Below are 14,886 nucleotides of genomic sequence, written 5' to 3'. Positions count from 1 at the left end.
TGCCCCGGTGGCTCCAGGACATGGCTATGGAGTGGTGTATTTTTCCCTTCAACAGGCAATAGTATGTCTGTTTCTGAAGGCACCCATCCTGGACCTTATGGTTTAGAACAACTTCTGGCCCGTCACAAATAGCCCTTCTTGGATAAGAAGGTGAAGAGAGTGTTAGTAAGGCAGTTGCAGGACCTCCTAGAGGATACCGATTATCTGGATCCATTTGAATCTGGGTTGAGGCATGATTTTGCGAATCACCCTTGGTCATCCTGGCGGATGGCCTGTATCTACAGCAGGACAGGGAAAGTGTGACTCTGTTCCTGTTTCTCAGCAGCTTTTGATACCATTGACCACAGTAGCTTCCTGGAGCAGCTCTTTGGCATGTGTATTAGCGGCAGTATTTTACAGTGGTTCCATTCCTACATTCAGCGCCATGTCCAGAGAATAGCGCTGGGAGATTGTGTCTCAAATCCATGATTCTTGTGCTATGGTGTGCCGCAGGGCACAATCTTGTCCCCAGTGCTCCTCAGTCATTGCTCAATATTAAGCCATTGGGAGCACTCATTGGGTGTCTTGGGATACAGTGTCATCAATACACTGTTGACACATAGTTCTGTTTCTCCAAAACATCTGAGTGGTGGGAGTGGGTGGCTGAACATGATCTGGACCATTGTCAGGGCTCAGTGGTGAACTGGATGAGGACCAGTATACTGAGCCTGAACCCTGAGAAGATGGAGGCACTGTGTGCCACTTACAAACTTTGGGGATTAAGTGTCATATGAACAGCTTAAATAAATTAATAAAAAATCCTGGAATCTTACAATTAAGGCTGATATATAAATCTATAAATTTATATTTAGATTTATAAATCCATAAATCTAAATAAAAACGAGCAAATCTCACCTTGGCATCATTAGTACACTTAAAGCTAAGTATGTCAAATGTACTGAGATAGTTTGAAGCAAACATGTGCCAGGATATGAGTTCAACAGATCAAACATTTGTAATTCCATAGGGAAGATAAAAAAAAACTAGGATGATTTCCTCGCTATTTGCACATTCTGCACTAGAGGCCTATCCTTAGTGATAAGAGCAGTGTCTCGTACACTGGACAGATCTGTCTTGAAGGAGGTGAAGATAGGAGGTTACACCTGTGTTGCACCACAATCCTATACTTGGCCGCTCAGAAGTAAGCCCTATTGAGTGTAGTGCAGCAGACTTCCAGCTAAGTCGGTATAAGATTGCAGCCTTAATCTGATATTCCTTCCTTATGGTTCAGTTATCTTGCTTTGGGGTTGCTGGCTTGGTGCAAGACAGAGGGAGCTTTTAGGGGTGGAGAAAGGGAGAGCAAAAAAGGGAAATCTTGTAAAGTTGAATAGAGGGGTGAGGCCTTTACTTTGGGGGAAGTCCTGGTCTGCTTTTGACTTGGGAATTTGCAGAATCCAGAAAATGATGAGTGATGCAAGTGAGATGCTCGCTGCTGCTTTAGGACAGATGGGTGGCATTATTGTAGGTTCCAAGGCTCTGGACTATTCAAATGGCATATTTGACTGCCAGTCCCCAACTTCTCCATTCATGGGGAGTCTGTGAGCGCTTCATCTCGTGGGCTCCGTTTGTCCTCTGCCCCCCACCCCAGTGTGGGTGTGCACACATACACACCCCGGGTGGCATGGAGACAGGCTCTGACACTGCTAGATTTGGCTAGCTTGCTGACTTGACCAAACGATACAGTAGATGGGCCTCTGACTCAATCTTCTCCTGAATCCAAAAAGAAAGCAAAAGGAATCAAGAAGTTGTTTGGAAGAATCAGAAAAAGCCAGTCTACCACATTTAATCCAGATAGCATGACAGAGGCTGAGTTCAAAAGAGGAATAAGAACTGCAGGACCAAGATTAGGCTAGTTGAGAGATCTTGGACAAACCAATAATGATTTTGACATGCTATTTGCTAAATGGACAAAGGAGCAAGTTTACAACTTGCCTCATGAACAGGGTTTGGGTTTTAACATAGGTCATGGCAAACATTGGATACTTTCTGGTCAGACTCTGTTGCAAACTTCTCAGACTGATTTAGAGAAGGAACTTGGAATAAAGCATCCACTGCATCAGGGAAAACTCCAGCTCACTATTCAGGCATTAGGATCAGAACAACCAAGGAAAACTGGATTACAATTGGGTTACAAGGTAATTGAATGATATTGGACTATCCCAGTTTAAGACCCAATTTGATAAAGGTTGATGGTTGAATGCTTCATTATATGACTGTTGATGAATAATCGTCTTAGAAAGTTGTGAGTATCCTCCACCACCTTAGCATCAAGCGTGCCATTCAAATTCTAAGAATAAATAACTTTGAACCCAGCTGTCTGGGCAGGAGACCATCAGATGGGAATAACATCACACCATCAGAGGTTTTACAGTGGCCCAATCATCAGATGATGGAGTGGTTGCACTCAGTTGACCTTGCAGAATATACAGGTGAAACTCGGAAAATTAGAATATCCTGGAAAAGTTCATTTATTTCAGTAATTCAACTTAAAAGGTGAAACTAATATATGAGCTAGACTCATGACATGCAAAGCGAGATATGTCAAGCCTTTATTTGTTATAATTGTGATTTATTTGTTATAATTTGCATGTCATGAGTCTATCTCATATATTAGTTTCACCTTTTAAGCTGAATTACTGAAATAAATGAACTTTTCCACAATATTCTAATTTTCCAAGTTTCACCTGTACTCCTAATTTGAGAGGGGGTGGTGTTCATGGAGGGGTAATGGTTTTGGAACATCAATTCAATGTAGAGACTATGGCGCAGTTGCTGAACATCCCATCAAACAAGGTGGCACTTGGCAACCCATTTTAATTTGCTGATTGGTCAAGAAGCCCATCAGCAAAAGTGCGAAGCCATGGAACCTCCAGATTATGTCCTCTTAACAGCTACAGTGGTACCTCAGGTTAAGAACGTAATTTGTTCTGGAGGTCCGTTCTTAACATGAAACTGTTCTTAACCTGAGGTACCACTTTAGCTAATGGGGCCTCCCACTGCCGCGCGATTTCTGTTCTCATCCTGAAGCAAAGTTTTTAACCCAAGGTACTATTTCTGGGTTAGTGGAGTCTGTAACCTGAAGCATCTGTAACCTGAGGTACCACTGTACAGCTAAAGTGAAGCCAAAGAAAGTTGCTTTTAGTAATTTTGGAAATTTAAGGAGGAAGAAGCAGGAAGATGGGGAAGTGTATGTATGTTTGATGGATTTGGGACAGGCATCTGGAATTGGATCAAAGAAATGGTTTAAGCCTGGTTTAGATATCAGAGTATATGATGGTGATGATCTAGACCAGGGGTGTCAAACTCAAATTCATCGGGGGCTGCATCAGCAGTTTGCTGCCGCTAGAGGGCAGACGTTCTCTGGCTTGTAGGCTGCCGCGCATGCGCTGAAGAGGCGGCTTTCTTGTGTCAAAAAAAAAAGCAAGAATAAAAGGTGAAGGCTGGCGGCGGCTACATGGGCCACATGACGAGGTCTGGCGGGCCGGATTCGGTCCGCAGGCCTTGTGTTTGACACCCTTGATCTAGACAGACTGGAACAGATGGAGGATTCAGAAGTTACCATGAGGCAAATAGAAGCATTTTCTGAAGGCATTAAAAAATTGACTTACATGTTAAGACAAAATGTTGCAAGACTTCTGCTATAGTGCCAGTATAGCAGATGAGGATTCAGTTGTGGTCCCACTCACAGTGACCCCTTCCCTGGGAGCAAGACCTAGTCTTAGGTGAACAAACTGGACAAGGAAACATTCTGGGATTTGAAATTGGCCACAATTCCAGATGTAGGTAAGATTTGGCTTGGGTATTGGGTGTGTGATCCTCCCAGCCTCCTGGTGGAGGGCTGAGGCATGAGAGTCGATCAAGGGATACTGGGTCCATCACAAGATGCAGAATTATACGGATGGCCCTCCCTTGTCACCGAAAGAAGCTCTATGGCCCACCTGCCGCACGCCTTGGCTTCTGGACAGAGATTTCCAACTAGACCCTTCCAATGGGGTACCCCTGTGATTGAGCTGTTAAGAGGTGGGGATGAGGCACCACTTCACCCCATGTAAGACGAAGGATTCCACCCCAATGCCCAGACCCACCAAAGTTGTGACTATTGCTATGGGGAAGCCAAAACCTGCAAATGGGGCCAATCTGTTTGCTGGTAAATTCCGTCCTGGCTCCAAAGAGAACCACAGCAAACAATTAAAGAACCACAGCAAAGCCATAATTGCATAGTCTAGAAGAGAAACCGTTACTATAGAACAAGCCGCAAAGCATGAATATGAGGGAGGGATGGGAGTGGGTGCTCTTCAGCTGATCACAGTCCTGAGGTTAGGGGCAGCTGGCCTTTTAAGGTCTGCTCCACTCTGTGGTCTGCTCCCAAGCCCCACCTCCAAGGCCTGGCTTAATTGGCCAGAATTTAAAATTGGGACTGGCGGGAACTACCATCTTCCTCTTTTTCTGGAAAAATAGCACTGAGCAAAGGCAAACTATTATTTACCAATTATTATGCAGTCTCCTTGCTGCTTTAATAATTGGGGAGGGGGGAGTACCATAGCTGTCAACTTTTCCCTTTTCTTGCGAGGAATCCTATTCGGAATAAGGGAATTTCCCTTTTAAAAAGGGAAACATTGACGGCTATGGGGAGTACTATTCCAGTACCTCTTTTGTGCAAGGGATCAGTCATCTTACAGTGCTGTTTATAAGCTTTTATGCCATATCCTGTGAACTACTGCCTTGGCATAGCTAAGGACCTTCATAGCTAAGGAGGGATTTGAGCCTTGAGTTTCCTACATCTAATACCAACATCTAGCTACCATGCTAGAGATAAATACGCTTTTCAGTTGCAGGTACTGTTAAGCAAAGAGTTTATTTTATTAGGAAATTAGTCCACCATGATCCCTAAATTCACATAGCTTAAATGTGACAGCCTCTTCTAAGGCCTTTGGGGTGCAATACTTGGTGATTAGGGGGTAATTCCACCCTGCCCCATGTTGATCTATTCCTTCTGCAGTGATTACAGGGAGGGGGAGCTATTAATTATTTCCTTTCCTATAGCAGGCATGTTGGCCAATTGCTGAAACACTGGTAATCCCAAACGACAAACTTACATTCAGAATTTACTCACAAGGCATAGTTTGTCATTTTTTCTTTTATTGTAATTAGATTGAAAGAAAGTGCTTTGGGTAGCTAAGTTGGAGATGCCACAGCCCTTTTTATTTGGGGGGGAAGGTTCAGCACTGGTAAGAGTATGTTTTTGTCCATGATTGCAAATTCAGTCAGTTTCTCTGTATCTACAGATATTTTTTCCCTTTTTTCTTGAGGTGTGAGCGGAATCAGAGAGCTGGTTCAGCAGTTTTTATGACATGTCCCATTCTTCTTGCTCCTTCTTACTTTCTGAAAGGAAGGGATGTGGATTCTGTAGTTGCATGCTCTACATTTTAGAACCAAGTCCCTTAAAATTATATTTGCAGTGTCTTTTTCAATAGATTGGTCTCAGAAACACTCCTTCAGTTTTTCCTCCCTCTTTTATAGCCTCCTCGCTCATTGTGCCTACGGCTGAGGAAGTTATCCAGCCACCCTTGTTTGAGACAATATTGTATAACAAAACGCCTTATTTTCATAATTTCCTCTATTGGACTCCTCCAGCTAGGCAAAGACTTCAGATTCTGTGGATATTTCCATCTGTAATACCCTTCCTGGCATAGTTCCTTCTTCTTATGAGCCTTCTTGGCAAGGCAATAGCAATCAAGCCTTGCTTTCCATTCTGGCCTGGCAGCAGAATTATTAAAACTGTGGAGGCTTCTGGTGCAGGAAATTGTGCCATTTTCTTTGTCCTCATCCGAATTATTGCTTGGTGTCTGGCACCATGTCATGGAACCAGTCAGAATTGGTACCATATTTATTTATTATTTTCCAGGAAACAGCCAACACTGAGCAACAGCACATAGAGGACAGCAGCAACTTTCCCCCCTTCTTAGCATGAAGTGTACTTGGGAAGGAAGAGACTTTAGATATCAGTGGAGTTGTATGTCTGTGGATGCTGCAAAAGTTACTATGGGGAAAGAAACAGGAATGAAAGGGTGCAGGCCAACTGAGTTTATAAAATTGGCTTCTTCATACCATGCCTGGATACAAAAGAAGCCCCCCAAGTGGTTGTGTGAATTGGCCCCATATTGACCGAAAACAAAGGATAGTGAGAAACTGAAGTATCTGTTGTTTCTTTTCTTCCAAAACTTGATGAAATTGCATTTGTTATTAGGGTCGTGCTTGAAATGATAAAAAATTATCACCAAGGACAAGTCTCCTGTAGCTTGTAACCTGCTGGTGCTAGTTAGACTGTAATTTGCAAAGACAGCAATATTCTAAAAGGGTACACCTGAAGCAATTCCCACAAAATCGTCTATCTGAAGCCTCACTGTCTTGGGAATATATAGGAGCAGAAGAGGTGGGGGAGACTTAATTATTTACTTAAACAATAACTTGTTTTTCCATACAAAGGAGAGTTCTAAGGAATTCTGATTTTTCTCATAAGCTTTGTTCTTAAAATTTAAATAAGATGGCAGAGTAGTAGTCAGGTTGCAATAATTTTTTTAAAGGGTGAGGTTGAAGCCCTAAGGAGCGAAGCTGCAGGTGTCTTCCTCCGGGGAATTTATAATACCTGCTATTTGTTGCATTCAGGGCCCATTTTAAAGCCAGTTCCCCCATGCACACAATTTCTGCTTCTGAAGAATGCGTAAGAGCCTGGAGGACGTGATCTCTGGCAATTAATAGCAGGATGGAGGGGGGTGGGTGTGCTCACGAGAAAGAATCTTCCCTTTTCAATTTGAATGGTAGGATTTGAGTGAGAAACTTCATAAAATAATTTATGAAGATCTACCGTATTTTTCGCCCCATAGGACGCACTTTTCCCCCTCCAAAAATGAAGGGGAAATGTGTGTGCGTCCTATGGGGCGAATGCAGGCTTTTGCTGAAGCTTGGAGAGCGAGAGGCATCGGTGCGCAACGACCCCTCTCGCTCTCCAGGCTTCAGGAAGCTATCCGCAAGCCTTGCAAGCCCCATGGGAGTACCCGCGGGCTCACAAGGCTTGCGGGCAGCAGTCTGCAGCCCCCGCGAGTGTCCGCAAGCCTTGCGCGCCCGGCAGGAGGTCCCGCCGGGTGCACGAGGCTTGGGGCGGCAGCCTGTCGCCCTAAGCACGGGGAGACCTTCGGAGGGCTCCCCCTGCTTCGGGCGAGTGTCTGCAAGCCTCGCGCCCCAGGCAGGAGGTCACACCGGGTGCGCGAGGCTTGGGGCGGCAGCCTGTCATCCGAAGCACAGGGAGCCCTCCGGAGGGCTCCCCCTGCTTCGGGCAGGTGAGCGCAAGGCTTGGGGAGGCAGCCAGGGCTGGGGGGGGGGAATAATTTTTTTAAAATTCATTTTCCCCCCAAAAAATGAGGTGCGTCCTATGGGCCGGTGCGCCTTATAGGACGAAAAATACGGTATATGATGTAGACTAGGAAAAATGTTTATATCTGTATATAAAAAGAGAAACATGAGTTGGATCCAGAGATCCTATGAGTTGAGTTCTGGTCACTGCCAGGACTATCCTAAGTAACCAAACAGAGGAGGCAGCTTTTGCAGATTTCATCTTCACCCTACATCCTCCTACACTGATCTCCTCTGAGGGGACCCTGTGGAACAGTCTTGGAGGTGGCACAGGAGCTTGTAGGGATAAAGTGGAATTAGTGGGAGTTGGCTTTCCCACACACACTTTTTTAGCTGCATCCTCACTGATCTAATGCACATTTTCTCTGTCCTGTGTCTTAATGTGCATTGAGATATAAGTCAGTGTAACCATCCATACTGTTTTTAAGCAACCCAACATGGATAGTACTATACCAAGCTTTCCAAATAAATGGCATAAGTCAGATTCTAGAGTAGAATAGTGGCAGATTTTCCCTTCAAACTTAAGGCTTCTAGATCAACACAGTGCTGTAGCTCATGTAGTTCAGATCAAAAAATAATCCAAAGTCTGTGCAACAACTCCCCACCCCCAAACCCTAAAATCAGTTTCCTGATAATGTAAAGTAAATAAGGATATTTTTCCTTGTTTTCTACAATTTATTCTTCTACTCATACAATTTTTGATAATTCTGGTTTTGCTATGGTTCAGGAAAGACAAAGGACACTGAACCCTGCTCTTAAGATGGTACTAGAAATCTTGTTCCAGACACCTCTAAGTTTCTAAGATTACACCCAACATCAGCCACTTGCTGATCATAAGATCTAGAAACTTGATATTTAAAAAAATTATCAGGAAGCTGAAGTCACTGCTTGAATCTACATTCCTATGGAATGTTTTCTGCATTCCTATGGAAATTGCCAGGACTAGCAAAAAGAAAAAGGATAGCGATAACTTTTTTAAGTTATTTATTTCTCAGTTTTTAGAGAGAATCAGCCAAGTGTTAAAGAAAAGTCCCTGTTAAGTTTGAAAGCAGCACAATCTCCTGATTATTTCAGTATATGTATAGCTGGACAAGGGGCAGGTGAAGGGCCCCAACATCTTCACACAAGGGTTGATCACAGGCTGCAGCTAGCCTTTTGCTGTTGTGCAAATTTAATACAGTTTTAAGCAATTGCTTCAGATGTCCTTGCAAACAAAACGTTGCACAATGATTGTTAACTGACTCATATTAATATAGAAAAAGAGAAGCGAGGTTGTTAAGCAAGCTGCTTATGAGGCATGAGAGGTTGCAATCCGCTCTGTAAGTTCACACATATGTTTGGGTGTTTCCATATAAGTCAGTGAAGTGCTGTTGCAAATTAACAATAAAGGAAATGAATATTTTCATTTAAAAACAAGGCAGAAAATTGAAGTGGAGACCTGCAAAAGGTATAACAGCATTTTCTTCCGAGTATGCCTAAGGGGAAACCCTCTGAACTGCAACTATAGCGGATTGTATTCCATGATGAAGCTTCTTGAGGAACCCTTGGAATAGAACATGTCTATCCATTTGGGTGTGGTGCTTGACTGTTGGGGCAGCCCTTGTTTTGAGCTGTTTTTTAGAGACAGGCCCGTTCACTTCAAACATTTTTTTAAAATATGGATGTGGAGAACAAAGCTACCTCTTTTCAGAAAAGGCATGTCAAACTCTTGTAACCCACCAAGACCTTCTTTTTCTATAATGATTGGGGGGGGGGTGTTACGCCTTCCCAGTACTTTAGCCCTGAATAATGTAGTGCTTCTTTTGAGAGAGAAGTTTAAGGCTTACTGATCTTGGGGCAGAGGTTTGAAATTGAATCACTCACTGGTAAATGAAAGGCTGAGTCTAGTCATACATTTATTATTATTATTATTATTATTATTATTATTATTATTATTATTATTCTCTCCCACGACCACAGCCTGAAGAATTTCTGACGTAAATTTATCGCTACAAACTCAGGGAGATATCTTTAGAATCCTATACATCACCCATTCCCCCCCCCCCCGTCTACTGCTTTCCCTTGTGACTAACAGGGGTCAGCAACCTTTTTCAGCAGGGGGCCAGTCCACTGTCCCTCAGACCATGTGGTGGGCTGGACTATATTTTTTTTGGGGGGGATGAACAAATTCCTATGCCCCACAAATAACCCAGAGATGCATTTTAAATAAAAGGACTCATGCGAAAACATGCTGATTCCTGGACCGTCCATGGGCCGGATTGAGAAAGAGATTGGGCCGCATCCAGTCCTTGGGCCTTAGGTTGCCTACTCCTGGACTAAAGTAGGAGGAAATGAAAATGAGAAAGAAAGTGGTAAGGCAGGGATAGGGAACATGTGATCATCCAGATATTAGTGAACTGCATCTCCCATCATCCCCTGAGCGTTGGCCATGGTGGCTGTGGCTGAGGGACTCAAACAACATCTGAAGGACCACATGTTCCCCCATCCCTGGAGAAAGGAAACAGACTGTTATGGGACAGGGTATTAGTTAATGAACTCAATCAGTAAAGTGTAACCGGTTCTAGAACTTACAGCTGTCTTGTTACATAGAATCCTACATCTTCACCCCTTCTCTCCATCTCCATAAGAAAGAGGACTTTTCCTTTTAAACGAATACTGAAAATTTGGAGATGGTAGCTTATGCATTTCTACGGAGACGATGCCCCTTTGCAGCTGCAGACCTGGATAACAATACAAGAAGGTGGGAATCAGAACCTAAGAGAGAGGCATTGGGACCTGGTGCCACTAATAATAAACATTTGAGCTGCCCTGATTTTAAAAGGGGGCATGTTGAGAAGCCCTCATCTCTGGCCTAGCCAACACTTCTACCAATGAAAGAAGAACAAATTCTGCTTCCTTAACTCCCTCCCTGGTGATTTTAGCACATTTTGCTCATCTTCCAGGTCAGATTGTTCCTCCAGTGACCTAATCTGGGAAGAATAGCTCCCCACATACCCAGACTGATCTTCTCTCAACCACAGGCAGCAAAATCATGTGGAGATCCTGGCAAAGGGATTTCCATGTATTTTTTTAAAGGGAAAGAAAATATATTTTACTAGATAGTTTGTAGAGCTTTCTCTCTCCTAGAGATCCTAATTGGAGCACATATAGGAATGGAGAGTTGAGGGCTTTTGTCCACATCTCAAACCTGCCAACAATCATATGGCAGCAAAGTCAGAGGAGGCCTTCCATCATTCCCGTATCTAAAGGCTCACTATATAAACCAGTGTTCTCAGAGCACTGGAATAGTCATTGAGGAACCTTGCTCTCCCCCCCCCCCTTGGCCTAGTAAACCTGGTCGAGACTTAGAGTAGGGCCTCCTCAGTGTCAAACTCCTTACTAGGGAAACTCACGTTAGCCCATCATTATGGGTTGGTTGGTTTTTAGATGGCAGGCAAAGGCATCTGGGGTGGAATTATTTATTACCTGTACAGTCGTACCTTGGTTGTCGAGCTTAATCCGTTCCAGGAGTCCATTTGACTCCCGAAACTGTTTGAGAACCAAGGCGCAGCTTCTGATTGGCTGCAGGAACCTCCTGCACTCAATTGGAAGCTGCGGAAGTCCCATCAGACATTAGGCTTCCGAAAAACATTCACAAACTGGAGCATTCTCTTTCAAGGTTTGCGGTGTTCAGGAGCCAAAACATCTGAGTACCAAGGCGTTCAACAACCAAGGTACGACTGTACAGCAAAAAGATTCTAGAGAAATAGTTTTGAACATTGGTTTTATTGTGTTAAGTTCTGTTGTAAACTGGATTGAACAACAAGCTATTTCAAAATGCAGTGGATGAATTTTAGATATCAAATATTCCTAGGAATACAGTGGTACCTCTGGTTACGAACTTAATTCGTTCTGGAGGTCCGTTCTTAACCTGAAACCATTCTTAACCTGAGGTACCACTTTAGCAAATGGGGCCTCCCGCTGCCACCACACCGCCAGCACACGATTTCTGTTTTCATCCTGAGGTAAAGTTCTTAACCCGAGGTACTACTTCCGGGTTAGTGGAGTCTGTAATCTGAAGTGTTTGTAACCCGAGGTGTTTGTAACCTGAGGTACCACTGTATATTTTTATCTTGTTAAAAGAATGCTATTTTTTCTGCTCACTTGAGCAACTTGAACCTAGTGAGCCAATTGAAGTCAGTGTAGTAAAAGGGCCCATCCTACCCGTACCCTGTGCTCATATTTTGGAACCAAAACAACAACTGAATGAGTCAAACACAACCAGGCAGTTTAGCTTTTACCTCATCTGTGGGAACAAGTGATTTTGTCCTGGTGGCTATGCTGAGCATTCTGTTTGGTGGTATTATTTGCTTATTCCCACCTGGGTATATTACACCAGACGAAACACCATTAATTGCTTCTGAAACAATGCAGAGAACTGTTTACACTAAGTTTCCTTTTCTAATTTTCTCCTTTTCACTAAGTATCCTAAGAGACAGAGCTGACCTTTGCCAGAATTACAAAGAGCACCCCGCTGGGTCTGTACACATTTCTTAGGAAACAGGTTGAGAACAAATCTGACTCACCGTCAGTGCTCTAGAAGCTATTACAGTAAATCCCCTTCTTCTGCTGACTTCAGCAGAACAGTTTCAAATCTGCATCCTAGTTTAGGATGCAGCACCATAGGACTAAAGAGCTTTAAAAAAAAAGGGTTGGGAGACAAAATCAAACAAACCATTAACCGGTGGCTCTGGGACCCTTAATTTATTGCACATGAAGTTTATGTCCAATTTTCTCTGGATTTGGGCCAAGGTTAACCAATTTCCCTTAAATCAAATACCTTGACTTTCTCATTACAATTGGAAAGCAAGTAAGGATGGAGTCATTTTCAGATCTGGCCAGTGGAAACAACAGAAAAAGCAAAGAGAAATTTCTAGGAGATTGGTATTTGGCTAAAAGGCGACCTGTGCCTATGCAGGTGTAGCCACAGGTAAACTCTTTAGGCAAATGCTGCTTAGGACAGTTACTGTTTCTCCTATTTTATTATTTTTAACTAAAGAGTGTTCTTAATATCAGAATTCTTCCAGCTCCAATGTGATAGATTGTGAGACACCACAGTTCCCAATTCTATCTCAGTATAGCATTCCTGTGTTGTTAACATGCAGCTCTGATCATACATGTAGCCTTACATGAATATTTACTTGTATTGTCAATGGAAGCACGCTATCCAAGATTTTGGGGCTACCTAGATAAGGCACAACCAAGGGCATCAGCTAATTTGCCTAATTGTACAGAGGAGAAGGAAGAGAGATAAAGAGAGAGAATTACTGCCGCTATGTGAGAGGGGAGGGCCCTAGGCTGCAATAGAGGCTATAGTGGGGCAAGCTTCAAATGTAAATGAGGTGGAATTGAGTATATGAGGGCAGAACAGAGAGGCAAGAGAACAAGATCAAGAGAAATGAGAAAGTGAGATTGAAGCACCAATCTGTTCCAGAGAGGAAAGAAGGAACCAGAGCTTTCGCACCAAGGTTCATGATGACCTGGGAGTTTAAAGTTAGGACCGGGTACCAAAGGTTCTAGGAGCGTCTTGCTACAAATCATGGGTGTCATGCTGCCTCTTCATTAGAAAACCGGACCACAGTTAGTTTTCTCTTCCATATAGGTAAAGGCTGTGGTGGGAAGTAAAGGTAGGCATGTCTTCATAGGCTCACCTGAATGACCCATGGTATCAGTTTCCAGCAAATTGGGTTCCCTTTCAAGCCTATGTTCACAGCCACAAGAGCTGGCAGCTTACTATGTAAATTTTAAAGTAGTAAGCTTTCTTGGGACCCTGAATTTTGCAACTAATACAACATTGTGGGCTTTTTTTTAGCCTTGCATGTAATCACAAGATACACATAGTTGGGTATGTATAGCCATTGTACGTGTGATACTGTGAATGTTCTAAGTGTCCTTCTGATCTGGAAATACTTTTACATTCTTTCAGACTTAAGCATTTGCACAGTTATACGTTATCTGTCCATATTATTTCTCAATACATCTGCTGACTCTATGTGGCAATTTTCCCCACAGCAGCCTTTATAGCAGCAAGTCACTTAAATAACTTCCAGCTCCTTCCCTAAGCTTATGTTCTTTTTCCATTACATCTCTCATTCATTTTCCAAGCAATTCTGAATTCTCCTTTTCCCCTTTTTTTATTTAACACATAAATTAGTGCAAGTCATTGTGTACTATATATAGCCCTCCTGTCTGTTTTCCATATGCTTTGACCTTGGCATGCTTCTTTTCAACATTCCAGCCTAATTCAAGTCCCCCTCTCTCCTCCTGCACGCATGCACTCTTTTTTTGGTTTTTTAAAAAAAGGAAATGGACTATATTGAATTCAAGAACCAAATAACTGACAACTAAAGAAAAAGCACTGATTGAGTACTTTTTTTTTGTTTTTAAGTGTAGGGGCTAAATTACTGGCATAACCGTATATTTCTGGCATGTGACAGGAAGGCTGAGCGCTGGGGAACTGAATGGAAATAGAGCCTAGAACTAGCAACTTCCTGTGTTCCAGTGCACTGAGGTACAAAGTAGTAGCTGAGGAAGTGAGTATGTGCTCATACTGGCTAAATAGCTGAGGAGAATATGTATTCATGCTAGCTACCGCTAGGAGGCAGCTTTCAAAAGAGGGACCAGTTTGATCTGAGCAGTGTAGGCACAAGTGGCTTCTAGTGCTCTCTGCACTTATGACTCTGGTTTGCACCAACATTTATGTCTGGAGTCTCTGCACCTATCCCACACAGATTAAGCCCTGCCTCTACCAGCAGCCACATCAAGAGGCCAACCCCAGTCCTCCATTGACTACCATCTGTTAGTGGCAGCCGAATTATCAAAGTGTGACTACTACTACATTGGGGGAAGGGAGGATTGATGCTGTTGGGAAGCAGTGGGTCTAACAAACAGAGGACCAAGAAGGAAGGTTAAAAAGAAAATGCCTCAGAAAGGCATGGGTGGAAGAGGCTGAGGACTGCAGGAACCCTGGCAAGGAAAGGGTTGAGCATCAGAAGGTGTAAAAACTTCATACAGAAACTATGCAGAGGCTGGGAGCAGGAAAACTGCTGAAGAGTCAAAGACTTAGCTCGCATCTCAAATAGTATAATATTGCAGATAGAAGCATTTCCTGCCATTTCTAACGGGTTCCATTCTAATCAACAGTAGTATTAATAGCAATATCTATTTTTCTGTTATTTCTATTAAGAAAGGGATGTTTTCTCCATCTCTGGAAAGAAAGAGTTGTACTCTGTTTTGATGGAGAGGACAGATCCGTGGTTTTCAAGGATTTTGATACAGAAGAAAGTGATAAAACAGTGTTTCCTTGCATTTTCTGTTGACAACAGGGTGAGTAGGGCTCAAAAGGCACAGTTAGTTTACAAATGAGTTCCTAAAGTTTTAGTAGATTTACAGTTCAAA

At 43.1% G+C, this 14,886-nt stretch overlaps 2 protein-coding genes across 25 annotated transcripts in view; one reads left to right on the top strand and one right to left on the bottom strand.

Moving 5' to 3' along the window:
- Nucleotides 1-14,886, top strand: part of RAD51B (RAD51 paralog B) — a 400,405-nt gene that overhangs the window by 266,557 nt on the left and 118,962 nt on the right. The window lies entirely within an intron of this gene.
- LOC309534852 (uncharacterized protein) overlaps nt 1-14,886 on the bottom strand; it is a 250,741-nt gene that overhangs the window by 121,247 nt on the left and 114,608 nt on the right. For 9 of the 11 annotated variants that reach the window (XR_014220875.1, XR_014220880.1, XR_014220882.1 and 6 more), the window contains one exon: nt 7,510-10,169. The exons of the other annotated variants lie outside the window; for them this stretch is intronic. The gene's annotated coding sequence lies outside the window, so the exon portion shown is untranslated. Of the gene's footprint in view, nt 1-7,509; nt 10,170-14,886 lie in introns of those variants that run through there. 11 annotated transcript variants of the gene reach the window in all.

The sequence above is a fragment of the Podarcis vaucheri genome, assembly GCF_965113315.1.
Source record: "Podarcis vaucheri genome assembly, chromosome: 1".
Classification (NCBI taxonomy): Eukaryota; Metazoa; Chordata; class Lepidosauria; order Squamata; family Lacertidae; genus Podarcis; species Podarcis vaucheri.
This window is presented reverse-complemented; position numbering and strand designations above follow the sequence as displayed.